This window comes from Chinchilla lanigera, unplaced genomic scaffold (assembly GCF_000276665.1).
Source record: "Chinchilla lanigera isolate Chin_1 unplaced genomic scaffold, ChiLan1.0 scaffold00049, whole genome shotgun sequence".
Classification (NCBI taxonomy): Eukaryota; Metazoa; Chordata; class Mammalia; order Rodentia; family Chinchillidae; genus Chinchilla; species Chinchilla lanigera.
The window spans coordinates 12,600,604-12,628,142 of NW_004955450.1; the positions used below are offsets into that span (position 1 = coordinate 12,600,604).

At 44.5% G+C, this 27,539-nt stretch overlaps 1 protein-coding gene across 1 annotated transcript in view; it reads right to left on the bottom strand.

Moving 5' to 3' along the window:
* Tln2 (talin 2) overlaps positions 1 to 27,539 on the bottom strand; it is a gene marked incomplete in the record, with an annotated part of 349,184 nt that overhangs the window by 209,555 nt on the left and 112,090 nt on the right. Inside the window, 1 exon segment of the mRNA XM_005393813.2 lies at positions 23,095 to 23,170.

Sequence of the window (27,539 nt, forward strand, 5' to 3'; positions counted from 1 at the left end):
CATTCTGTTTGCTCCACATAAGTGGTATGGATGCTTTGTAGGACAAAGGGGCCTTCTCTGCACAATACATAGTGAATGTACACTGGTCTACTTCACAGAAACTGGAGTATAACTTGACCATTAACGTACTTTTTAATTTCAGCCCTCTCCCTACAGTACAGATTATAATGAAAGACAGCAAAGCTCGCCCACGAGAGTAAGCATGTACATTCATTCAGTGTTTATCATGGGCCTGCTTCTACACAGTCCATCTTGTCAATCCCTCACAATAACCCCAGGAGGGTAGCTACTAAAATTAAACCTCAAACTCCATTTTACAGGTGAGGAAACTTAAGACAGATAAATTATCCAGGTCAATGGGCTAGTTACTAAGTGGCAGGACCAGGATTTGACGCAGAAGTCTGAGCCCTGCGCTCGTACCTGTATCCCCTGCGACCATCTACATACTCTTAAATGCTGGTGATCTGTCATACAGAGGTATGCACCATCCCTAACATTCCTTTCCAGGGATAACTGATGTCGACCTTTGAATAAAACATCATGGAATGAGGCCTAGAATATCATTTTAAGCTGAAGACTCCAAGCAAACGTTGAAACCTTACAATAGTAACGTTTGCACATCATGTATTATCACCAGAGCAATGACAGATGCATATTCACTACTTCAATCAAGGGGATGTCACCTACCGAGTACAAAATCAGCCCTAAGAAATGAGAAGACATTATTTCAAACAATACGGTCTATTTTTAAAACAGCACTTCTCTTGAAGAAAGAAGAAGAAAAAAAAAAATCACACAAGCAGGCAGATTCATTATCCAATGTTACTCGGGCTGCTGTGGTTTAGAAAATCCAATGCAGTTACTCAAAGGCCTTACCATAAAGACCCAAGTCTGGAAGATAACCGGGTCAGCAATCTGCGGTGTTTTAAAAACTGTGGTATTTGTTGCCACAGTTTTAAAAACATAAGAACAGAAGGTCATTGTGCAGCCACCTCTCTGTCTAGAGATTGTCTCAGAGTGCAGCAGGAATCCTAGGATAGTGCTTACATTAAGAAAAAAGCAAGGAAAACATTTCCTAGCAGCAGCAGACTGTGACATCGACCGGATCATACAGACTATTGATTTATAAGCAAAAAAAAAAGAAAAAAAGCCTTGAAAAAATAATCAGTATGCTGACAAAAGAGAAGGAAATTGCTCTATTAGCACGGCCACGGACAGGCAGCAGGATCGTGGAGTACAGGAGGATTGTCCAATGACAAATCAACACGTGCTTGATACCTACTGGATGCAAAGCACTGTATCAGGCTGAGGGTGGGCGTGTGGGTGGAGGAGTGGTTAGGTACGAAAAGCATAAACCGAAAACTACACCATCAAGTTGGGGAAAGCGCCTACCCTTCAGAACAAAATCATGACACATTCAGTGCGCGACAAAAGTTCACCCCTGACCTTGGCTAATGTGGACTGAGCGTGGCCACTACATAGGTACTTCCACAATGCCAGCTCACCTAATCTTCGCAGAAGCCGCGTGATGCGGCGGACACGGCCCTTGTCTCCACCTCACTGAATACTGGATTGACCAAGCAAGTTCCTCAGCTCGCTCCTGACCCACAGCCGATGAACACTGCACTGGCAGCACAGCGCGGCTCTGTTCAACTCCAAAGCCGAAGTCTCTCTCCACAGCCCTTGGACACTCAGACGGACGATCCCTTCCTCCTTCAGGCAGTGAGGGGCTGGAAGGCCTCCTGCCCCAGACGGTCCCAAGAAACTGTAGGGAAGGAGGCAGAGAACCAGGAGAAGGAAAGGACCTGGTCAGAGGCTGGGCGACGCTCCAGGGGTGCAGTGGGGTGTGGTCACTTGACAGGGACCTTCATCAGTTACTCCTGGCCAGGATCTGGTGACCCTGTAATGACACAGACACCAACAGTGCTTCTGTTTCCTAGAGGGCACGCTACGGCCACCAGTCAGTAAGAGCTAAATGTCAAGTTTGTAACACTTGGGCCTCACTGGATCTGAAGTTTTCATTTATTCGCCTTAAATCTGACGATGCTTTGTTTTTAATTATGAGAAAGGGTGTTTACAAATATGTTGATAAAACCTTATCTTAAACTGGCATAATTCAAATGTGGTAAATAATCCCGTCCCTCCCCCTTACTCTTCCCTTTGTTACAAAATTCAACTTTGAAGTCATCAGGTGGGAAAGAATAAGGTTGGTGCCAGAGGGGTGTGGGAGGGAGTCCCAAGGTGGCCAAGAAGAGGGAAAAGCTACAGCAACCCCAGAATGTTAAACCGGAACTTAAGGTACCGGTGTGAATTCGCGGGTTTCAACACAGAAAGACAGACAGACACACACGTACGAGTATGTGCTCGGGAATATCTGCAGGCTCTGCGTTTGTACGTCCCCAGACTCACCGCATTTATGCAGAACCCCAGCCACAGTTTTCCTGGCACTTCTGAGGTCTTTGTGGACCTGTGCAGAGCGGTAAAAAATCTGAGCTGCCCAACTTGGCCAGTGACATTTACCCCTCTTGTGCCAGCTCTCGCATCGTAAACGTGTGACTTTTTCGTTCTATTTAGAGTTACTTCAGTTTTTTGCATTTCTTCTGCCTCTTGATGTTGCTGTTCAAAATGATCCCACACGCAGTGCTGAGGAGCCGCCTGCTGGTCCTAAGTACAGAAAGCCTACGCCGTCTTAGAGAGAAGACACGCGCTCAATAAGCTCTGTTTGGGCATGAGTCTCATGTTAATGAGTTACCATGTATGTTAAGTAAAGTGCAGTTAAACAGAAACATAAATAAAACAAGGATATTTACTGAACAAATGAGAAAAATGGCGTGAGCGGAGGCTGGCAGGACCCTAAGTCTGTATTTCCTCTGGGTGCAGGCGTTCAGTATTCACTAATTCAGTGTCCAGAGCATCACTACAGAATACAACTACCATGAATAACAAAAACCAACGGAATTCTCTGGCTCTGTGTACTGAGAAGGTCTGGGACGAGTCATAACCAATAGCAGTGAGCACACCTGGTGTTCAGATGTTGGTTTCTAATGATCAGTTTTAATTAGCAGAGCCCAGGGATCTGTGGAGGAATGGTGGATTCTGGGGTTGATACAGGCGACGTACAAGGTACGTCTGGCACATTTCAAAGAAGGATGGAGAAACATCAGAAGCACACAGACACCGGATTAAAAGGGGTCCCACCAGCTAGGTCAAGAACAGTTTGAACGTCACAATAATGATAGGAACAGATTGCACCTTTCTGAGTAAGACTTGCAAACCCGAGTCCACACTAATATAAACAAGTGAATAAATAAAAGGAAGGTTTGATGAGAAGGAGGACAGCTGCAGAGCATTATAGCACACCTTCCCACAAGGAATACTAATTCCCTATAACAGGAAAAGGAATAACATTTACCCTGGCCAACACCACCTCAATCACGTGATAAAATGAACTTATCTCAATGATGGGACAAAGTGAAATCGTGTACCACCTGACAGCACACACAAAAACCGCGGTGTCCGTTATGACAGTACTCTCCAAACTGCTGCTGTAGTTTACATGCAGAGTGAGTGTGTCCCCCAAGGGTTCCTGTGTTGCAAGATGAGACCTCCACATGGCAGTGCTGGCAGCTGGTGTACGACTCCATCAGGGGCGGCCTGGCAGGTCATTCAGGGTGGTATCCTGGGAAGAAATTTGTGTAGTCCTCTTGGCTGGTTCTTACAAGCAGATTGTTATAAAAGATCAAGCCTGGCCCCTCCTGGTCTCTTGCTTCCTGTCTTGCTATGTGATCTCTCACTCTCTTGTAGCCTCCTGCCCCAATGCCATATGACACGATGTGTCACACAGAGGGGGCCTTGCCAGAGTCAGCACCAGGCTGTGTGCCATTCAGCCCTCAAAACTGAGCTAAAGAGCCCTTTTTCTCTATAAAGTACTCAGCGTCAGGTATTTTGGTGTAGTAATGGAAAATGGACTAACACACAGGTAACTTGAATTTAAAAAAAGGGGAGAGACACAAACTCAAAATGATAGTAGATACTTTACAAAGTATGTAAGTTTCCATCCTCAGAGGAGCTAACATGTAAGAGAAGCCACATGAGACGAGCTGTTCTGGATGGAAGAAGACTAAAGATACACAATTAAATACAACACACGATTCTGAACTTTTTCCTTCTGCAATAAAGGACAGGACCTGGACATTTTGTGAAACTCAAGGAGTGTCTGAGTGTTAGATGGTTGTAATTTTGATGACTGCACTCTGGCTATGTTCAAGAATGGCCTCTTCTAGAAAATATCCACTAAAATAAAAGTAGTAATTTCTGTGATTAGTACATTAGGCCAGCAACTCACAATCAGATGGTTCAGGGGCCACTCACTGTGCTCCTTCTTACATATCTGATTGTTTCAGAACTTTCTAAATATTTTTTCCCAAACAAGGCTGTATATCATAGACCAGGAGGCATGGCAAGGGGGCATGCACAAGAGAGTATTTACACTTGCTCCTCATCATCCACTAAAGCAGGCACCTCTACCACCACCCACACCTCTGCACGCTGCTCTCGCTTCTGCTCTCCCGTGGAGGGCTGCAATGCCTGCGTTTTGGAATGCTCTGCACAGACAAACCTTCTGTATTTGTCTCTTGCCTCCTCTGACTTGGGCCTGGCATTCCACCAAAGCAAGGTAGCCAAGGTGACCCACGTCTTCCCTACTGATGAAGCAGGGCTACCCTTTCTAGTCCTTCCGTGTCAGCACAGCACTGGACAAAGCAGCTACTCTTGCTGGGTCCCTTGTGCAATGCTACCTCTCTAACCCCTTCTTCAGTCCTACTCACGCTTTTCCTCTCCCTCTGTGCCCTTGCCTGGTCAGCTGCCTCTGCTTTGAGGACTTGCATTCACCAGATCTGTAGACAGAGACCAGACTTTTTCTGCAATTCTTATCCAAGTTTATTCCCTATCTTCCCAACACTGTTCATAAGCATACACATTCACCATAATCTAAAGTAAGCTCATCACCGCTGCCCCTGTCCTTACTCCCTCCAAGCCTCCTCCCGGCCTGGGGTCCTAACCTTAGCAGTACTACCCTTCACCCAACTGCCAAAGCCAGAAACGGGAGGAACTTCCTTGATACCACCCTCTCCCACCTTCTCATATCAAACTGCCCACATCCGGGCAACTTTAATTTCTGAGTAACTCTCAAATATGTACCCTCCTCCTACTCTAAAGGACCATCAGTCAGGATACTGCGGAACTGGGCTCCACATTTCCTTACTACAGTACTTAAAGTGTGGGGTGAATGTTCATGGTGTGCTGATGGTAAATAAACACAACGGGAAGAGGAATGTAAGGGTTAAGGACACACACACACACACACACACACACACACACACACACACACACACAGACATACATACCAGTTGCTCCACAAAGGGGTCAAATAAACCCTAAGGAATGGAGAGCAAGCTACAAGAGAAAAAAGGTAGGGGGCTGCCTATAAAACCTCACTTGAACCCCACAATGCAAAGGATCACTTTGAAACTTTCGTTTCTTACCCCTTGTGTCTTCTCTAAAACTCCACAAAGACACAGCTACTTAGAGGCTTTGCTGAGGACCAGAGGCAAACATGCTCCCGGTGCCTGTCATCCCCTTCATCTTAGGTATTGCTGCAAAGCCAAAGGAGACAAAGAGCCAAGAAAGAAAAATGCAAAGGCAACAGAATTAAGGCCATCTGAGCTTAAAACCACCAGGGACTGGGACCAGTAATCTCATTAAGAAGGTGGGCTGCTGGGGTGGGCCGCCAAGACCCTGTCAAGCCTCAGCACAGGGTCTTGATGTCCGGGTGACAAATAAAAAGCTACCGTGACTTCTGTGACCTCGTGACTGCTCTGATGCCCATTAAGCATGAAAAGAGATGTTTTCCCCGAAGGAAAGCGACACTCTAATAGGATTCCAAGGGCAACTGAAGGGCAGGCTGAAGCCCCACAAGCACAGGAGAAAAGCAACCTCTGAGGGACGCAGCATCATTGGCGGGGATACTGCTGCTGCAAAGGGACATAAGCAGCCTCATCACACGGAAAAGACACGGGGAGGGGAGAAAGGACATGCCCAGGCACCTGTGGAATGGCGGAGACAGCGGATGCGGTGGGGACAGCGTCAAAGCAGCCGTGAGCCATAGAGACTGCATGTGCCAGGCGTATGCTGCGTGCCATCTCTCGATGGGCGGAGTACCACTAACTCCACACTGCAGAACCAAAGCCACAGGCCCAGAAAGGGCAGCACTTAGAAAGCCGTGAAGTGGTAGGGAGAGGACCTGTACCCCAGCGCATCCGATTTCAGGATCAGTGGCCTTCTATTTGCAGTAGTGTTTCTAGTACTGTTTCTGGCTACTCACTTGTGACTGGCTGATTTCATCCAGAGGACAAAAGGCCATGTAATACCCCACGGAGGAGCCTGGTAGTCAGGGCACTGAAGCTGTATCACTGTCTGGACATGAGGTTAATACAACACATGCTCAAGCAAAGGGTGCTGGGGACAGCACGTTACCTACCTCCTCACCTCAGGAACAGGAAACTCTGGCCTCGATTCCTCTATCACCGAATACTTCTAAACCACAGGGCTTCCTTTCCTGTCATCACAACCATTTCAACCCGAAAAGGATCTTTTGGAAACGGCATGTAATGCTTTTCTAGGTTCTAGCAGTTGTCAGTAGCCCTATGAAGCTAAATTAAGACTAGTTAACTAGTGACAGCAGTGTGACTCCCGTTGGCCTCTCCAGTGGGTGAGCTTATGGGAATGTATCACACATATGTGAAGGAGGGGAATTCTGCTTCCCTGTCCTTTCAGCATGTCAGAGGCAGCAAGTGTCTGCGAAGGCGTACTGCGGAGCTGGGGGCTGGGCAGGCACAGCGGACTGGCTCACATGTAGCAGGCAGGAGCGTCAGGGCTGAGCATCACTGACTGCCCAAATCCCGAGCTGCCACGCTGCCTGCTGTGACTTAGAGTCCACTGACGGGGAGGGGGTCCCCCAGGTAACCAAGACTTGAGTCCTGGGAAGACTGCTTTGCACAAGATACTCAGGGTCTAAGCAAGCACAACAAGTAACAGGTTTCCTGATTTCACTGTCAAACAACCTGCCTAATTCTGGGATGAAAAGGGGGTCTGGGAGGGGGGAGTATCAGGCAGCTTAACCCACAGCCCATTCCTCCAAACGTCCCAAGAGTGCTGGGAATGCTCACCTCCTGGGTTAAATCTCCTCCAGCTTTAATTCCCTGGAGCCGACTCTGCGTCCAGTACAGGAAATGTGAACCCTAACGAGAAGCTCTCTGCTATTACCAGATTATTAAATTTGTAAAATATTAGGTATAAAATACTCAACCACCGAGGACAAAGACACAAACTCAATTTCTTTTAATTATGTTTTGATATAATACCATTTGGCCAAGGGTAATTCATATAAACTATAGTATCACCCGACTGTATAAAGCTCAGCTCACACTGGAATCCATCTCATTCATAAACATGAGACAACCTGACCCACTTTCTAACATATGCAGCTCCTTCCTGTCTACATTAATCTGCAGTGACATTTTAAAAGTTGCTCTAATAATATCCATTATATGAAAATGCACTTTTCATTTATATCAGCTTTGATTATCCTCCCACAAACAAAATGTTATTTTCTCAACAGTTAGCCCACGAATGTGGTAGGAAATAAGATGTACAGCACCACTGATAGAAAATCTCACCTTTAAACAGCCTCAGTATTGGGTGTCTGGGAAGGGGAGTAAGGGAAGAGAAGGAGAAGTAAGCAAAGAATGAGACAGTTCCACTCTAAGTCCATACAGTGTGGGATGGTGGGTTTAAGCTTTCTCTGCTACAAGCTATGGGGAGTTACTCAACACAGCTTTCGGAAATAAACATAGCATCATATCACAGTGATATGTGGAAACCCATGTTTATAGTAGTACAACTCAGAATAGCTAAATCCTGGAAGCAGCCTATATGTCCATCAATGGATGAATGGGTAAAGAAAATGTGGCATTTATATACAGCACAAGGGGGTACCACTCTACCTTAAAGAAGGATACACATGAGTCATTTGTATGAAAAGGGTTTACCATCGGGTGTGGTGACAACACGCCTGTAATCCCAGCACTTGGGAGGCTGAGGCAGGAGGATCACTTCAAGTTCAAGGCCAGGCTGGGCTACAAAGTGAGCTCAAGGCCAGCCTGAACTGCACAATGAGACCTGCTCAAAAAGACCAAAAAAAAGGAAAATAGTTTTACCTTCAGAACAAAATGTTAAATGAAGTAAATCAGATACACAAGCTTAAATATCGCATGGTTTCTCTCATATGGGAAACCCAAAATATAAATAAAGAGCAAAATAAAAGATAAGAGGGACTGGGGAGATAGACCTTCTGCAAAAGGAAAGCGAACCAAGGGACAGAGGGAGAAAGAGGAGATGGAGGGGAAGGGTTAAAAGAAGAAATACACATAAATTCTATCTAAAGTAAGATAATGAGACACACGCATCACGATAGCTTTCCAATCTCAGATAATAAAGGAAAAGAAGAAATACACACTGCATTTCCACCCCTGCTTCCAGCCGCACCCACTCTACAACCACTGCCTGTCTCCAGAATCCACACTCGCCCCCACTAAGGCCTCTACGACGGCCGCCCACAACCCTCCTGAGCAGGTCCCCTTTACGTGCGTCGCTCCCAAGTACCTACAACGGACGTTGGCACACCGTTGCCCGGAAGTTAACAATGTAAGAATGGCTTCTACATTTTTTTTCCCTCTTGTGCGGGAAATCAAACCCAGGGCCTTGTGCGTGCTGAGAAATCCACAGACTCGAACACTGATCCCTATCCCCAGGCCTTAGTATTTACATTTTTAATGATTAAGGAAAAGTAACAGGAATCACATTGCATAACATGTGAAAATTATTTGAGACTCAGAATTCAGTGTCCACAAATGAAGTTTCACTGGAAAACAGCCACACCTATTCACCAACTGTCTATGGCTGCTTTCTGTGCTCCACAAGCAGGGCTGAACATCTGCCACGCATACATGACTAAAATATTTACAATTTAGTCCTTTAACTGAAAAGATTGCTAAATCCTGCCCTGCAGTGTAAAATCCACAGCCCACCGATGCTGGTCCCTGAAAGCTGGATCTCTCCAGCCTTCTCTAAGCCTGTTTACTTCTACCCCTACGTCTACTGGCTGTGTCTGTTCTACCAAAATGCTCTCCTGTTTCTTCCAAACATTGTTCTCTCTCTTTCCTGCTCCAAAGGTCTGTTCAGCTCCCACAGTCATTTTTCTTTCTCTTCACAGAAAGAATAGGGGGAGAAAAAGAAGAAAATGTACATTTTGCTTCCATGAGGTTAAAAAAGAATGATTTTAAGAGCACCCAAGGCTCCCAAGTATTCAGAATAGCACAAGATGGAAAGCACCCAAATGCCCGTCTGTGGGGACACTGCATAAACTGGAAGGATGCACACAATGGAGCTACAGGGTGGAAGAGAGGGCAGCTACACGAAGGAAGTTCTGGCTCTGTACGCTGCGGCGGAGGAAGAACCAGGGCAGATTAAGTTTAAAAAAAAAAAACAAAAACCAAAAAACTATCATTCACCTAAGAAGGGAAGGAGCAGCACATATGAGAACACACACATATGTGCACATAGTTTAAACACTACAAGGAAAGACCATGAATATTTCAATTGCTACATCTAGGGAACGGGAGGAAAGAGGACTGGGGTAAAAGCAAATCTCCTCTTGCAATGGACTGGATGTTTGTGTCCCTCAGAAATCCATATGCTGAAATGTAACCCCCAATGTAGTGCTATTCAGCGGTCGGGGCTTTGGGGGATCAGGTCTGAAGGCTGCAGCCCTCACGAATGCAGTCAGGACCTTCGCCCCTTCAGCCGCGTGAGGATGCAACTAGAAGGCACCACCTGTGCACAAAAGTGGGTCTCACCAAACACCAAGGCTGCCTAAGCCTTGGTCTTGTATTTTCCAGCCCCCAGAACAATGAGAAACAAACTTTTGTTATTTATAAGCCACCTACTTGATATCGTTTTTATGGTAGCAGCCCATTGGAGAAAAGATCTCTAGAAAAGCTTTATTTTATAAATGAGACTTTAGAGCTTTGACAATATTGTACATAATTATTTAAACTTAAATGAAAAAAAGGAACATCTAAAAACAGAAAACAAAATTAAACCAGTGAGAAGCCAGGTGTGGTGGTGGTGGCGCACGCCGGTAATCCCAGCACTCGGGAGGTTGAGTTAGGAGGATTGCTGCAAGTTCGAGACCAGCCTGGGCTACACAGTGAGCTCAAGGCCAGCCTGAACTGCATAGTGAGACCCTGTCTCAAAAAGACAAAAAAAAAAAAAAAAAAAAATTTAAACCAGTGAACCTAATTATGTATTAAGCTGATGGCACAACCACAGAGAAAAGTTTTCCAAACATCTTTCAGATGAAGACTGTTGTGCATGTAGCATAAGATAAAGCAGATTTTTTTAAGAAAGGACAATATCACTAACAACTGGGAATCAGAGTATGGATGAAAGAATATAGATACAAAACTTCGGACGCTAAGTACAAACCCTGTGTACCTAAATTCCACTTGGCATTAGCAGTACGAGCCAATGGTTTGTTTCTCCCCCAATTCCAAGTTTCCTCCACTGAAAAGATACAGACACAATGGGTTTCTATACTGTGCCTTCTAGATACTCAAAACCACAGCAGAACTGGCAGATCAAAGTCTGGGGCAAGAAGTGGGTTAAACAAGTGTGTAACCTTCCGTCCACCAAAAAGTATAAAAAATTAAAACATTCAAGAGTCATGTCAAAGGAATTTAGGAGCTGACTTAGTTTTCTCTGATCAAATTCAAGACAATTTGAGCACCAATGAGATTTTTTTTTTAAATAGTACTAGGTCTTGCACTGAACATGCACCAAACTATATCCTCAACCCTGTTTGTTTGTCTGTCTGTCTGTCTCTATCTATGACTTTGAGACAAGGTGGGTAGATATCTATCTATCTATCTATGACTCTGAGACAAGGAAGGTATCTATCTACCTATCTATGACTTTGAGACAAAGTATCTATCTATGACTTTGAGACAAGGAAGGTATCTATCTATCTACCTATCTATCACTTTGAGACAAATCATCAAATTGCTCAGGCTGAACTTGAACTTGTAATCTTGCCTTAGCCTCCCAAGTTGCTGGGACTACAAGTATGACTTGCTATATCCAGCTCAGTAAAAATGTGAAACTACAATACATCAATTATATTTACACAGAAATACATAAAATCTCAATGATCACCTTTGGAGGTTGCTACTAAGTAATCAATTCATTGTTTGAATATCAAAATAATGCATCAAGCATTTTACCCTACTTAAACCACAGAGTAAACAGAGTCTTTCTATAAATATTTTACTACAAAAACAAAAATACATATTACTGTTTTACAGTCACTAATGAATTAAAGGGCAGTTATTGATCATCAATGATCAATAATATCCCAAAAAAGGAAACTATCAGCCACTACGTATTTCTTAATGAAAACATATGAAATGCCTATGATGTACTCTTACCAAAGCACATGTGCGTGGGTGCGTGCACACACACACACACACACACACACACACACACACACACATCAAACGAGATTTTACAAACAAATCAATGCAAATACAAGGAACAGAAGAACATGTTAAATAGCACAATGGACAGCAATCATGCATGCCAAGTCTGTCACCCCATCTTCTCAGGAGGCAGAGGCAGGAAGATCATATACTTGACTGCAACGTGAACAACTTAGCAAGACTCTGTTTCTTTAATAAGGGGTGGTGGGGAGGACTGTGTGAAACTACGACAGAGGCCTCTCAAACCCAGCACTACTGACATTTTGGGTAAAATAACTCATGGTTGTATGCCATCCTGTGCACTACGGGGCATTCAGAGTCCACAGTTGTTACCTAGGAGATGGCATAACACCTCCAACTGTGCCAACCAAATACGTCTCCAGTCATTGCCACATGTCCCTGGATGGGTAAGGATTATCTCTGAGAATTTTGGTTCCAAAGGATTAAAATAAACCACAAACGAACTGAAAGATGGGGGCGGGGTGGGGTGACAAGAAAATGAAGATCGGACTCTGCAAAGAATAAACCTTAATTGGATCTCAATTCAAAGAAACTATAAATAAATAAATAAATAAATAAACAACAATATGGAAAATTTCAACATTAACTTGATACTGGATGATATTACGGAATTATTAGCAATTTTCACATTTATAGGAAAATGAAAAAAAAAAGTCCTTACCCACATGCCCACAAAACCCCAACTCCTAACTTTTAGATTAATATACTGAAATAGTGACTAGAACTCATAAGACAGCTGGGCACTATGACATTACCAGTAATCCTAGCTACATAGGAGGCTGAGACAGGAGGCGTATCAGTTAAGGCCAGCCTGGGCAATTTAGGGAGACCCCCTTCTAAAAAGGAACTAGTAAGATAAGAAAGAACCGCTTCAGAATACCTAGTGGGGAGAAAGAAAGATTTAGATAAAGTAAGATGGCCTCAGAATTAGTCATCATGGAGCCTGGGTAGTTGCATATGGCTCACTGTGTAAGTCTCTTCACACTGAGCACATCTGAATGCTTCCACTAAAACAAAATACACATGAACTAATCCTGCACGCAGTTCTACTCCTGATCTTTTCAGGGAGCGTGAGAGCTGAACCACCAAGGAGGGGAGGCAAGAACTTCTGGCTCCCTGGCCTTGCCTCTTGTTGGGAGTAAGTCTACTGCCACAACACATCCCTAAACACGGGAGCCAGCTCCTCAGCACACACATATTACAGCTGGAAGGGAAGCCCGCCACTCTGGACAAACAGGAACGGCACCAGTCCTTGATGCGCACCAGCTAAGGGACGCTCCAGAGCAACCGGGACTACATGGGATTTCTGCCGCGGTGCTGAGTGTAGAAGTCTCCCTCTCAGGAAGGCCTGGCTGCACCACTGTAACCTCCTTCACTGGGAGGAAGCCTCCACCCGCGCTACAACCTCCCCAGGCCGCCCCACACACTCAACTGCCAACTCAGGGCTCCACCCGACAGGGGAGGAAAACGAAGCTCTATCTTGTTTAACCTACTGTGGTTTGCAGTGCTTTTTGGCTAAAAGCAGTAAAAATTCACACCTACTAGCCAAGAAATTTCACTTTCTCTGGGAACTTCTTACGCCCTTCCACTAGAAATACCCACTCCCTCCTCGGAGCCATCCACTTGTTTTGATCCTTAGCACACACCCCTGTGCACTGCGGCACCTTCGGGAATGTGTATTAAACAGAGTGACGCTCCTGTGTTTGCGTGCTGCTCTGCAGATTTCTTTCCTTCCTTCTTTAGGGCACGGCATCCGCTTCCTCTGGGAAGAGCGGCCAACAGACAGAACAAGGGCCTTGCTCTCCCGTCACACAGCTGGTTCCCTGAGCCTGCAGTAATCTCTCCACAGGGACAGCAAAGGCACCAAGCATCCTGGACCAGCTAGGTGCACAGCCCGAAGTCCAGCAGGGGACGCTGAGTCACTCTTCACCCCTCAGCGGCAAATAAACTCATGAAAATATAATGCATTAGGGGAATGCTTAGGATTATTTTTCAGTGACTTTTTAAACTTCATTTACTTCTCTCCGGGTGGCAGGGGTGAGGAGGGTCTGCCTCCAACTTGAATTGTTCAAACGCTGTCCGTCAGGTGAGGGCTCCTCTGTTCCATTGGGATACAAATCAAGAGCTGGAGAAGTGCAGCTCAGTTAGCAGCCTGGGCCTTTGAGCACCAATGACTCTCAGTTCAGTGTTACAGCTCTGGGCCCGGAGGCCCCTGGTCCACACCAGTTAACACTGCCAGTTGCTGGTCTCTTACCGATCTGCTGGCCTTTGTTGGCTGCGGGACTTGGAGCTCTAAGTGTTCACAGCTCTTTTTAAAGTAACTATTCCTGTCCACACTCTTCAGAAGAATATTCCCAGGTACACTACAGGATTACCAGAGCAAGGCTGTATTTGAACGGCACCTGTGCCACACCTGGGGGTGGGGGAGATCAGTGCACACGTAGGAACCCTCCTACACCAACAGAACTGCAAAGGGAAGCCTGCTTAGATAGCAGGTGCAGGCCTGTGACTGGCCCACATTGGAGCCTTCTGACTGGTCCAAAGGAGAGCCTACTGATTAGCCCAAGTTGAGTTCTACTGCTTGGTTCAAAGTCCAGCCCACTGGTCAGGCCAGATGCCACCCGGAGCAGGGAGGGGTGGGTCTGGGATAACTACAGCTGCTGTGGCAGCACGGAAGCACCAGCTATTTCATGACAGCTACATGCTTTCTCTATGAATTGAGGGGGCTAAAAATGGAATTTTAGGAGGGCTACTTAATTTACCGGGGTTTGGGGACATCGGATGTTAGTAACAGGCCCATGTCTCTCCCTGATATCTGCTCTATCAGAGGTGATGTCCTTGCCGCTTCTTCGGAGAGGTCACAACACCTGGGGTAGGGGTCAGGGAGGGGACCATGGTGACACCACCTGAACCTCCTGTCGGGGCAGCCAGGAGCACGCGGGAAGTAACCTTAGGTGCGATGTGGGGAGAAGGCGTACACACTGAGGCAGACCGTCCCAGTCCTCCTCGGGGGCCCCTGGGAAAGAAGGGAAGTGAGGGGCAGGGGTGAGAGCTGCCCACTGAAACACTGCCCTCTCTGGCCTTCACAGAAAAAAGGGGTGAGGCAGGGACTTTTGTGTTTCACAAGTAGGTTTAAACATAAAAATTTAACATCTTCCCTAGCCCTGGTAACTACCATTCTAGCTCAACTTTTTAGATTCTATATGTAAGTCAGAATGGGCAGTACCTGTCTTTCTGTGCCTGGCTTCTGGCACTTCTCATTAATTACCCTGAATCACTGATACCCAAGTTTCACTGACTTACACACCCATAAATATGAGAGATCTTTCTGTAGCAGAATCAAACTGTCTCATGAAGATCACAGCTCTATTTACTCAGCACTACATCCCATCATTAAAAATTAATCCACAGAAATAAAAACAAGAAAGTACCAAGTCAGAACTAGACTGCTGTAAGCTGATAGCAGGGGAATCTTGGGCTGCTGCCCATGAAATGCGAAACATCACCCTTGGCTACCCGTGCCCTCTGCCTAAGGCCGCAGGACTCCACCTTAGGACCTGACCTTACTAAGGCCAAGTATCTACTCCATAAGTAATAAAGCCTGGCTCTAGTGATTTTCATTTACTTTAATGCCTATCCAGGGGCAGAAACATAACAGATCAAATTGTTGGGAACATTAGCACCATCGCACTAAGGTAGCAGCACATCTTAGCACCACCGCCTTGACCTACCGGAGAAGTAATAAGGTGGACTCTGTCCACAGCCGCGCACTTCTCAGTGTGCTGTTCAAACAAAGAGCTACCCCTGGGCAACAAGTTTGTGAACAGGCTCCAGGCTCCACTACCAGGCTTTGTGTGGGATCTGCCTGGTAAGGAGGGCAGACAGGTCAGAGTGAGGAGAGGGGAGCCACACCAGCACTGCAGGAGGGGTGTCTCCCTGGGGTACCTGGCCAATCCACCCCTACCATAGTAGTGGGGAATTTACCAGATACAATTATGCAAAAAGACTGCTGGTTCTGCACTGGAGACAAGACGAAAGTGTTAAAACTAAACCTAATTATTTTTCCAATCTTTCTTCCAAAACAATGACAAAAGCACATTGTGTATTAAAAGAATCAAGGTCCTTGACCCTCACACACATACACTTCAGGCTGTAAGTAAACACTCAGCACACTAACAACCATTGATAAGGCACTTTTTCTCACATGCCAGCAGGGCTGCTAAGAGGCCCTACTTCCCACTTCAGATGCACCAAGAGAACACGGAACAGCCAGAGGTTCCCAAGTCCACACACAGAAGAATCCCGTACAATGAGCTCCTGGTCCCCACAGCTAGGGTGACGCTGCAAATCAGCAGGGTTGACTCCTTCCAAGAGCAGCAGCGACCTTCTGGGGTCTTTTGAGAAAAGTGTGTAAGACACATGTCTTGGTTACTTTTATCTCATTGCTGAGATAAAACACCTGGCACCCAAAATTAAGGAAGGAAAGGTTTATTTAGCTCACAGATTGTAGAGGTTTCAGTCCATACTTGGCTGGCTCCAAGACACAGTGGCACATGGCAGAGGGCTACAGCTCATGGGGGTGGAAGACAGCAAAAGCAACAAGCACACAAGGGAGGAATGGCCACAAGCAGCCTCTTCCTCTCCCTTGCATATGCAAACTATCCACCCCAGGAAGGCAGGTAGCACTCACACCCATAATCAATCAAAATCTAAAAGCCTGCCCCATGACTGCATGAGGCTTTGGGGGGACACCCAGACACAAACCATAACAACACACTAAAGATAAGGAAGTCTTCCCCAGCCTCTGACACTACAGCTGGCCACCATACTCCCAGGCTGGCCCAGGATTCAAGATGTAATTCCATTGGGGTTCGCACAAATCACTCATCTAGAGACCAACTTCTCTGAATGTGAAATGACAACAATCACAGCTTTCTACAGGGCTGGTGCATGGCTTCTAAGACACACTAGACTTTAGGAACCTAGGCAGCAAACACATAAGGTCCTCTGCAAATGATGGTGAATTTGAAAGAGACCTTTACACAGAGCTTGACCTGTTTTGCTATTTATCCTACTGAGCTTTTTCGGTTGGCCAATAGCAATTGTTTGGATGCACAGCCTATCTGAAGATCAAACTGCCTCCTTCCAGGGTAGAGCAGTGGGGAGGGGGAGACCTCCAGAAAGTACACAGATCCCTAGGAGAGGAGATGGGTGACTGAGAGCTTAGAGAAGTTTGAGGCTGCTTTCAAGACAGCTGGTACTGCATAAAAAAAATCCATGCACACAAACTGTATTTTGGTCCAGCAGTTCCACTAGTGGATATGTATCCCAAGTAAATAAATACCAGAAGTATTAGCACTCTTGCATTCATTGAAACATTGTCCATTATCCAAGATGAAATCAACATTAAATGTCCATCAACTGGTAAAGAAAATGTACTATATCTACACAATGGAATACTATTGGCTTTAAGAACAGCTGTCTTTCATGACAGCATGGATTCATCTAGAGAATATTATGTTAAATGAAGCAAACCAGGCACAGAAAGGGGCACAAGCATAAAGCTATCAGGCTAATAGGGGAAGGGGCACAAGCATAAAGCTATCAGGCTGATAGGGGAAGGGACAGCTAGCACCTAACTAGGCTCTGGTGAGAACAGCAGCTAATTACAATAAACACTACTTACTGGTTTTTAATATTTAGAATCCAAAGAAAAGGCATGCAAACCCACTAAGATTAAAGAAGAGAATACAAATAGGTATTACCAGGCCTGAGAATCCTAAATTAAAAGCACAGCTCCCTGAAATTGAGAAGGTGGATTGAGGCATGTTGATGCACACAAGAAATAGTGTTTTGGACACAAACAAAACAAGAATCAGAGGTTGTGTGTATCTTTTGAAGTACAGAGTGGGACAGAAGAAGGCCTGAAATGTGAACCAGCCCTAGGGAGCAAGGGAGACAGGGATCATCAGAGTGAGCTGGTCAGGGATCACAGATACCAAGAAACAGCTTTACAAAGTGATTAAATGAGAAATGGTGCTACAAGCATAATAGTTATGCATGTGGAAATCCCCAATAAAGTTAAAAAGGCCTACAAAAAAAAAAAAACCAGTTGGTTCTTAGCAGCAGAACTAAGATAGAGGAAGAAGTAAGGCAAGCTGCTATTATTTTTCATAAGATGTCCTAAAATGTTTCCCATTTTATTTATTTGCATGCAATGCTTTGATTTAAAATTGTTAATTAAAAATTTTAAAATTACTTTTTATTTAAAAATGAAATGATATACATTTATTGTATGAAAATTTTTGGAACTACGTATGCAATGTGAAATGGACAAACTGAACTAAACATCTGCATTACCTCACATACTTAAAATCTGTTCTCCCATCGACTTATAAGAATATAGAACACAATTATATTATAAATGTCACTGTGTCATCCCACAGATCTCTTGAACTTACACCTCCTAATTGAAATTATGTGTCCTTGGGCCAACATCTTTTGTCCCTTCTCTACTTCTATGAGTTCAACATTTTTAGTTTTCAACCTGCAAGTGAGAACATGCAGTACGCACTTTTCTGTGCCTGGTTTGCTTCATTTAACATAATATTCTCTAGATGAATCCATGCTGTCATGAAAGACAGCTGTTCTTAAAGCCAATAGTATTCCATTATGTAGATATAGTACAGTTTCTTTACCAATTCATGGACATTTAGTATTGATTTCATCTTGGATAATGGACAGTGTTTCAATGAATGCAAGAGTGCTAATACCTCTGGTATTTATTTACTTGGGATACACATCCACTGGTGGAACTGCTGGATCATATACTTTTAACTCTTGAAGAATCTGCATACCATTTTCCTTAATGTCTACACTAATTTAATTTCCACGTGGGAGGGTTCCCTTTTCTCCACACCTACTCTCTAACACCTGCTATCTTTTATCTTTTTGCTAACAGCCATTCTAATAGGTGTGAGATGCTGTTTTAATTTGGATTTCTCTGGTGATTACTGATTTAGGGCTTTTTTTCATATACCTATTGGCCATTTATATGTCTTCTTTGGAGAAATATCTATTCAGATCCTTTTGCCATATTTTAACCAGGTTATTCTCTTACTGTGGTTTGCAAATATTTTCTGTTCAGTTTTTTTTTTCTCTTGCACCCTGTGGAGAACTGTTTTAGCATGATGTAATCTCATTTATTTTTTGCTTTTCTAATCTTTGCTTTTGGATTTATATTTTTTAATTTTGAGGGTTTTTTTGTTTTTTTTTTTTCAAAAGCTGACTAGATTGACGTCATGGAGGTTTTGCCCATTTTTTTCTAGTAATTTTATAGTTTTAGGTGGTACATTTAAGTTCTTAAGACAGCTTTTGTACTGCTGGGGGATGAACCCAGGGTCTCACAAATGCTAGGCAAGTATCCTACAATGAGCTACATCTGCAGGACCTAAGTTATTTTTGATTTACCTTTGTATATTGTGTGAGGTAGGGGTCTAATTTCATTTTTGTGTGTATTCATATCTAGTTGTCCCAAGACCATTCATTGAAGAGATTGAAACCTTGTCAAAAACTAACTGACTATAAATGTGTGGATTTCTAGGTTCTCGATTCTATTCCACTGGTCACCCTGTTTTGAACCCAGCACCAACCTGTTTTGGTTACCATGGGTTTGTAGTATATTCTGAACTGTGATGTCTCCAGCTTTGTTCTTTCAGCTCATGAATGCTTTGATTGGGTTGGGGGTCTTTTGTGGTTTCATTCAGATATTTCCCATGTTTAGCATGTAATACTTGGACTTAAATATTTTTAAATAACAGATCTTCTATAAGGCACTGGTTTAGATGATATCAGTAGGATTCTTACCAGCCTTTACCAAACTACACAGTGGTGTACTGACACGTTCACAGCTGGCCTCACAGTGTGTTTATCTTAATCTTATTAAAGTTTAAACCCTATAAATATATCAGTCAGTGTACAAAATTAGAAAGCTATGCAATTCTGATGTCAGAGAGAGTACAGAATGGATTTGATGATCAGTTTGGATATCCCGGAAAGGGAATTTCACAACTAAAGTGAACTACGATTTTTTTTAAAAAGTCAAGTTCAAAAGGAGAACATATAAATGCAGGCAGCAGTATTCTAGAGTCCACAAAATAAAACCAAGGCTTAAACCTTGAGTTCTACAGTAGGATTTTTAAAACTTCAACTGAAGCTAACTGAAGAACATAATGAGCCCAAAACCTCAAAAAACAGCGCAACCTATTACACCATGGATTAATATGAAAAGGTCTGAAAACTGCTATGGTTGTTCTCCTGAAATACTAAGAGTGGAGAGCAGAGCGAAGACCCCAGCCTGGGACTCCTGACCAACAGGACAGCACGATCAGAGGCTCTCGGTCATTCAGGAGCCTGTAGGAGGAAAGGTCTGACGGCACCATGGGCAAGGGGTTGCCGGAGAGTAATCCAAGGAAAGTGACTAACAGAGGGAGGAAAAAGAAAACAATGCATAACGGATCACGTTCTCAACGGGGAAAGGGAAGCAGAGGAACAACCTGTCTTTACTGGTATCATAGCCCTGCGAAGACTGCTACAGAATGACAAACATCTACTCAGATGCTGCTTCAAATTTTCCAGATTCAGTCCCCTTCCCGGAACGACACTGGGAACTAAACATTCCCAGGGAGCCAAAACCACTGTTTTTCATTTCAAATAGGTTTTAAAATATTTTTTTTTCTAAGCCTACAGGGAATACAGCCGTAAGTTCACAATATTACATTTATTCTCAAATCCATAATATATCACAAGCCATTAAATAAAATGTTAAACAAATCATTTATCATTCCCCACACCATCTATCAATTTCTCTCCCCTACACGCACACACACACCACTCACACGTACATATCCCTTGAAAACATCACATTTATTTCCGTGAAGCGTGGCTGTCTCACTTTGTTAATTGCTCTTTCTTACAAGATCTCACCCAGAATGTCCTGGCTTTCTGAAACGCTCCAGAATATGATTGATTGGTTACATTGTTCATTCATTAAATTTTATTCCGACTTGGGCTGGTCCAGATCCCTTAAAGCAATTCTCTTTGCTTTGGTTTATGTCAAAATAAAAGCCCTATGCCAGCATTTGCTGGTGATTTGAGATACTTTCAGAAATGTCAAGATTCCAGGCAATCTCCCAGTCCTATACATTGAAGACAAGTGTTTCTGCTGCTGCTGTGGATTGATACAGCTTCCTCCTAAAAGGGGCAGTGAATAAACATTCCTAGGGTGGAAACAGCCAGTGAAACACACCAATCAGGCAAAAACACCAAGATTAGGGGACAAAACAGGAAACAACCAGGTATGTCTGTCAAATTTCATCTAGCTTTCTCAGAAAATAGGACTGCTGACATGAGCTAGAAGCCACGGAGGGAGAGCACCCAAAGGACAGCACCACCATGCTGCAGTCCACACAGACCACACGGGACCTCTCTGGGCTCCACAGCAGCCATGATGAGGTGGCCTCCTGGAGAGGGGTCTTGCTGTTCCTCCCTCACACTGTTTACTATCATGGGAATTTGGCCCCCTGTGTCCCCAGCCTCCCACCCACCTCACAGGCTCACCCCGCCCCCCAAGGCAAAGCAATCAGAAACCACAGTGTTCCGCTCCCTAGAGACCACGGTACCAGATGCCACCTGGCAGGTTCCTTTCAGATCCAGTCCCAGAAAAGGCACGGATTGGAAGCTTGCGGTCAACGCAGACACCAGGCCTTCGGCCAGGTGTGACCACCCAGTAACTTCTGCAGACACTGTCCACCCAGGGGCCTCATGAGGTCTGTCAAAGGGGCTTTTGACCACACTGTCCTTGGCTGTGCCCTTGACCTCTGACCAGCCTTGAGCTCCCCACCTGTCAAGCTGGCACTGGTGTCCAAGGAGCCTGGCATTCTGCCAGCTTCCCCCAGCTCTCAGTAGTCAAATACCACCAGCCAGGGGCTGCCCCATAGGGCAGGAAAGGATCCCGGACACTTTCGCCAGAAGGCTGCGAACACGGTCAGATTTTCATTCCTACACTGACTGCAGTGTAACCCACAGCTACTTCATGTTCAGAGAAATGAATCATTTTTTACTTGAAGTTTCCAACAGAGCAGTCCCTCCCCTTGTGTTTGACCTCAGACCTGTCTTAGTTTGACCACGGAGCTGTCACAATATTTTCTGAAACTAGGCAGCATGAAAACAGGGTGCTCATCTTTCCTGTTGGGGTACACGGAGCATACAAGAGACAGGGGCAGCACAGGTTTGCAGGCGGAAGAGTCCTTAGCAGTTACACACCCAGCACTTCCCCAACACCAGACCTCTAACTAAGGCTGCTGGCTCCAGGGCTAACTGTCCCCGCATGCAGAGGAACAAGGAAGAGGTGGGAAGACAGGAGTGCTTTCATAACGCTAAGGACAAATTGGTGGCATTCCTACTCTGTTAGTAAGAATATTTCTTTTTTCATGAAAAGATGCTACTAGATAGAAGTTATTATGTTAAAACCAACCTTTCTTGATGGAACGATCCAAACGCAGCAAACTACAACAGCATATAAATACACAGTCAACTCCAGCTTTAAGGATCAGCTTTGTTTATATCCAGCCAAAACTAATACTGAAAACTGATCTTGATAGGTTTTCCCTAGCCCACAAGAGCTAAAAGCATGGAAATGCTTAGTACAGAGGATGCTACAGAGGAAGACAAGGAGAGGGGCAGAATAGGTGGGTGGCCTGTCCCCAGGTGTCCAACTCAAGAGGGACAGAACTGATACATCCGGGTGAACTGTGACACAGTTATGGGAGACAAGACCACAAGACGCTTCGCACCCTGTCAGATTCCCAACTCGGCAAACCCTGGGCCCACAGCCGGACGCCCTGCAACCCGGCCCGGAGTATTTCAGACACATGGTTTAGGACCATGTGGCTCCACCAGGACAAGCGAGGGGAGGCCAATCACCTACAACCGCAGTCTACTTCATCTCATGCTACAGCAAACCCCAGTCTCTAGCAACCACCTCTTTGAGGGCAAAGGTCACTGGAAGTTTCCACACTACTTCCTTGTCCTGGACTTCCTGTGTCCCCCTTCCCCAAAAGAATTATGAAGCGAACAGATGTTCGCTTTATGAATGACGATTTATGCAATAAATTGTAATAAAGTCAAAAACCAGCAACTCAGCCCCTCTTCTAGGCCTCTCCAGTCAACCCCACCACCACCAATAATGGAGAAATCAGTCAGAGGAGTGAGAAGACCAGGCACAAAGCACGCTTGTACACAGAGCCACGGGCAAGGTCACGTGACACTGCAAAAGGCTGTGACACTTCAGAGAGCTGTACCAACGCAGCGGGATGGTCAGTCATCAAGGGTTTATTCTGCTTTGTTTGTGAAGACTCACCTAAATTTTCAGTTTCTGTGGAGTTGATTTCCCCGAAGAGATCCTGAGGCGTGTGAGAAGCCTCCAGCAGCAATACCTAAAACAATCATAAAAGCCATCAGCACCAAGCCATGCTCCAGATAGCAGGTTTTGAGAAAGGGAAAAAAACAGAACAGAACACTCAATCTATACATTTGGTCATTTTCCCCACACTAAGCAGGAAAGGAAATAACTCAGGAAACGATGAATTTCCACTGCAACACATGGGCTGGGAATCTGCTCTACCGACAGGGAATTGAGTTCCCAAGACACTTATTTCTAAGACCGAAATTATGTTACTGTTGGCAAAGAGGCAGAGCACCTTCTTTTCCCCTCCTCTGTGGTAGGCAGGCTTTAATGGCTTTCAGTGTAAACAAAAGCCAAGTATATAAGGCCCCTTTTCTGCACTTCCCATGTGCCTAAAATAATCTCAGCCCCCCACGTCCGCTTTAAATTAGTTTACATTGCTGTTTTTATCTGTGCACTTTCCCCCTACTTATTCCTTGGACGCATCTGAGGCAGTGCCTTCTTGCTTTTAGCAGCTGCTAGATCCTGCCCAGTTCTAAGGCACTGGGAATTTACCATCTAGCATCTTGCTCCAAGGGAATTCACTCAGGAGCCAAGAAGCATCAGGCTCAACTGCAGAAACCAACACAACAGCTCAGCCTGGTTAACAAACAGCAGACTGGGTGGGAAGATGTGCAGTGAACACTGAGAGCATTCACGCGAGACACACCCCAGTATGTCACCAAATCTGGGCAAGTGTGAGGGATCAGCTAATAAGTTATATTGGTTACTGTTGTGGTTTATGTCTAAACGTCCCCTAAAGCCTCCTGCAGTCATGGGCGGGCTTCTAGAGTTTGTGACTGATTCATGGTCCAACACTGGCATTATGCATGTGAGTGCTACACCTGCCTTGGGGCAGGTAGCCTGCATACAGTATAAGGGAGGGAAAGAGGCTTGCTCTTGCTGCTCCTCCCTTTTTGCTCTTGTTGCTTTTGCTGTTTTCCACTGCCATGAACTGTTACCCTCTGCCATGTGCCACCCTGCCTCGCAGCTTGCCAAGTATGGACTAAACCCCCATCAACTGTGAGCTAAGTAAACCTTTCCTTCCTCAATTGTGGGTATCAGGTATTTTGTCTCAGCAAGGACAGAAAAGCAACCAAGATAGTTATCTACTTAGGGAGTGGGAAAATCTACATTTCTCTCTCTTCAAAAGCAAATCAAAGGAGTACTAGAATATGTACTTGGATAGTTTTATAATGTGAAGATAGGAAAGACATTTAAATATGGCATCAAAATCTGGATCTATAAACGATTAAACTATTTGGCTGGTTACATATTTTTAAAAAATCTGAAACACATAAATGGTAAAAACAGCACAATTGAAAAAATACATTTGTCAAAAATAAAGCAGAAAAAATATTTAAACATGAGGCATAAAAGGTTGCTATATTTATTTTGGAAAGATGACAGAAAAATAAATAAGGAAAGTCAATATTCCCTTCAACATGGACAAAGCAAATTAAACTTTCCATAAGAATCCTAAAAAATCTAATAGAATGGGCATATGAAAAGATAACAACAAAAAAACACAACTTCAGAAAACTGAGACTTTATTTTTCTTCACTTACCAGATTAGTAAAGATAGTAAAAATGTTAATACCAGGAGGCTGAGGCAGGAGGATCACTAAGAGGCCAACCACAGCTACATAGTGAGCTCAAAGCCATCCTAAACTTCCTACTGAGACTCTGTCTCAAACAAACAAGCAAGCAAAGCAAAGCAAAGCAAAACAGATGTCCAATACTGACGATAACACCCAATGCCATGGACATTTCTAGCCACTTGGGCAACTGGGCCAGCAGGTAAAATGGACACCCACTTCTAAGAACTCACTCATAGTGTGCACTGTGAGAGAGAGAGGTGGACATATAAGGCACGGTCTACTGTCATACCTTGGTACTCCTGGACTGTTCCCAAACTCACTGCATTTGGTAGTCGATACCTTTTAATTCAAAAATGTTGTCCCAGTCCTGGCTATTTCTTTGGTATTTGACTGGAAAACTAGAACACGGCAGTGTCCACCGTCCCATGCCCTGCTGTCCTTTCCAGCATAAACACCTTGGTTCTTGTCGCTCTCAGAACTCGCCGCAGCCCTCAGACCCAATTAGCAAGCACCAAGGCACACCCATAAAAAGAAGGGCTGGGGTATAGCTCAGGGGCAGGGCACTTGCTCAGCCTGCACAAGCCCAGGTTCAATCCCCAGCACCACCAACTGTTTACAAAGACATCATAACTATGAAGAGACACAAACATCCATAAAGGCCCCACCAGCAGGCGAAACGTTAAGTAAACTACGCACGACATATACAAATGATAAAGCAATGCTAGAAACCTGTTTTTATTGATAAGAAAGGATATCCATGATGTACTTCTGAGTGAATAAACAAGTAAAACCAATTAGTACGGTACTAATGAGAGAGGGAATTAGTACGGTACTAATGAGAGAGGGGACGAGAGGGAGAGAGAGAGAGAGAGAGAGAGAGAGAGAGAGAGAGAGAGAGAGAGAAAGAGAGAGAGATGACATTTGGATGTGCAAGGATGTGATAGTTACAATATCAGTCCTCAAAATTTTAGATGATTTCATATACATGTGGATATATGTGAATCCCATACAATGAACGTGAGCTAAGAGCACAAGAGAGCTACGTAACTGTAAATATCATGCTCCGGCATTAATACACCGCATACATTTCTACTTTGGTCCACTTCCCTCACTTGTCTTGCTAACACTGATGTCACCCATGTGCCCATAATTGGGAAGTTGCTCTCCTCACCTCCAACTGCCCTGCACTCCCCAGAGCTCCTTCATCCCTGCCCTGAAGACCCTGAGATACCAGCCCATCCTTCGCATAAACCTCCTTCTTCACACATGGACGGGAGCGTGCCGTGGGATCGAGGCACTCCCGCCTCATGCAGGGCTTCTCTTCTCCTTCTGTCTCCTTGGTCCTCCTTTTTCATTGGAAAACAGAGTAATGAAAGCCATATGAAGGAAGATTTATCACACACAATTCAACTAATGTCTATGACTTACCGCAAAAGTATACTGAAGGTAGCAATGAAATAAAGCAAAAAAAAAAAAAAAAAAAAACCTCTTTCAAGATGCAGATAGAATCTGGGGGGTGATGCATGCCTGTAAAACCAACAGGCATGGCAGGCTGAGGCAGGAGGATCGCCCTGAGTTCAAGGCCAGCCTGGGCTACATAAGCAAGTTCAAGGCCAGCTTGAACTACATAGTGAGACCCTGCCTTGAAAAAAACCCAAAGAAAGAAACGAAGGAAGGAAGCAAGCAAAGAAAGAAAGAAAGAAAGAAAGAAAGAAAGAAAGAAAGAAAAAGAAAGACCAAGACGGAGACAAAGACAAAGACAAAGAGACAGACACAAGTAGAATCATTTCTGACCAACAAGGGAACAGGCGGAGAGACTGTATAAGAACAGTAACAAAGGAGACCTCACTGTCCAGATGAGCCATGCCTGTGGTTAAAATATTTTCTACTTTAATAAGTTTAACCACTTTATGAATTTATTTTTATTGCATTATACTTACACATGAAAAGTTATCTTTCTACTGAAATTATACAAACTAGAAATGTATTCCCATAACTGACCTGTTAAGTCCTCCTTATCTCTAGAAAACAAATGTATCCTTCTTATTGCCTGAACTGTGAAGGTGCATGAGTTCCACACAATACATGTATTCTTACAATGCCATAATGATAAACCTGGCTAGAAAGCCTTAATTCCTGGTAGATGTACAAATCCCTTTATAGTATGCTGGATATAAAGCACAAATCTAATTAACCCCCTTCTTCTGCTGGTGGCTCTCCCTCCCCAAGAACATTTCCCAGTAGGTAGACAAAGGACAAAAACCGCTATCTAATTTCAGTTATGAGCAATTATGACACCTAGACTAAGTACCTGTGACTCCAGGGCACAACTCAGACAAACCCGAGAGCCACCCAGTGCCAGCTGCTGGCCTCTCTGTCCTCCTTGGTACCAAGCAGGTACATTTGGTTTTTTTTTTTTTTTTTATGGTACCAGGAATCAAACTCACAACCTTGCGCTTGCCAGGCAGGCACTGTGCCGCTGAGCTAAATCCCCAGCCCCTGCAAGCAGGTACATTTGGGACTGAGATGAACTGGGATTTACGACACAGAATACTGTGTTGAGGGAAGACAATAAATAGCACAGGGGTTAAGTGAGGTGTTTGGTACAGTTTGACCGTTCACTAGTCATTTGGCCTTGGTGTGCCCTCACCTCTCTGTGCCTCTGTTTCGTCTGCTGTAACAGTGCCAACTAACAGGTTTAAAGGAGGTCACGCAGTCTGTAGTGGATTGACAACTGGGGGTCAACTTATAACCCCCAGC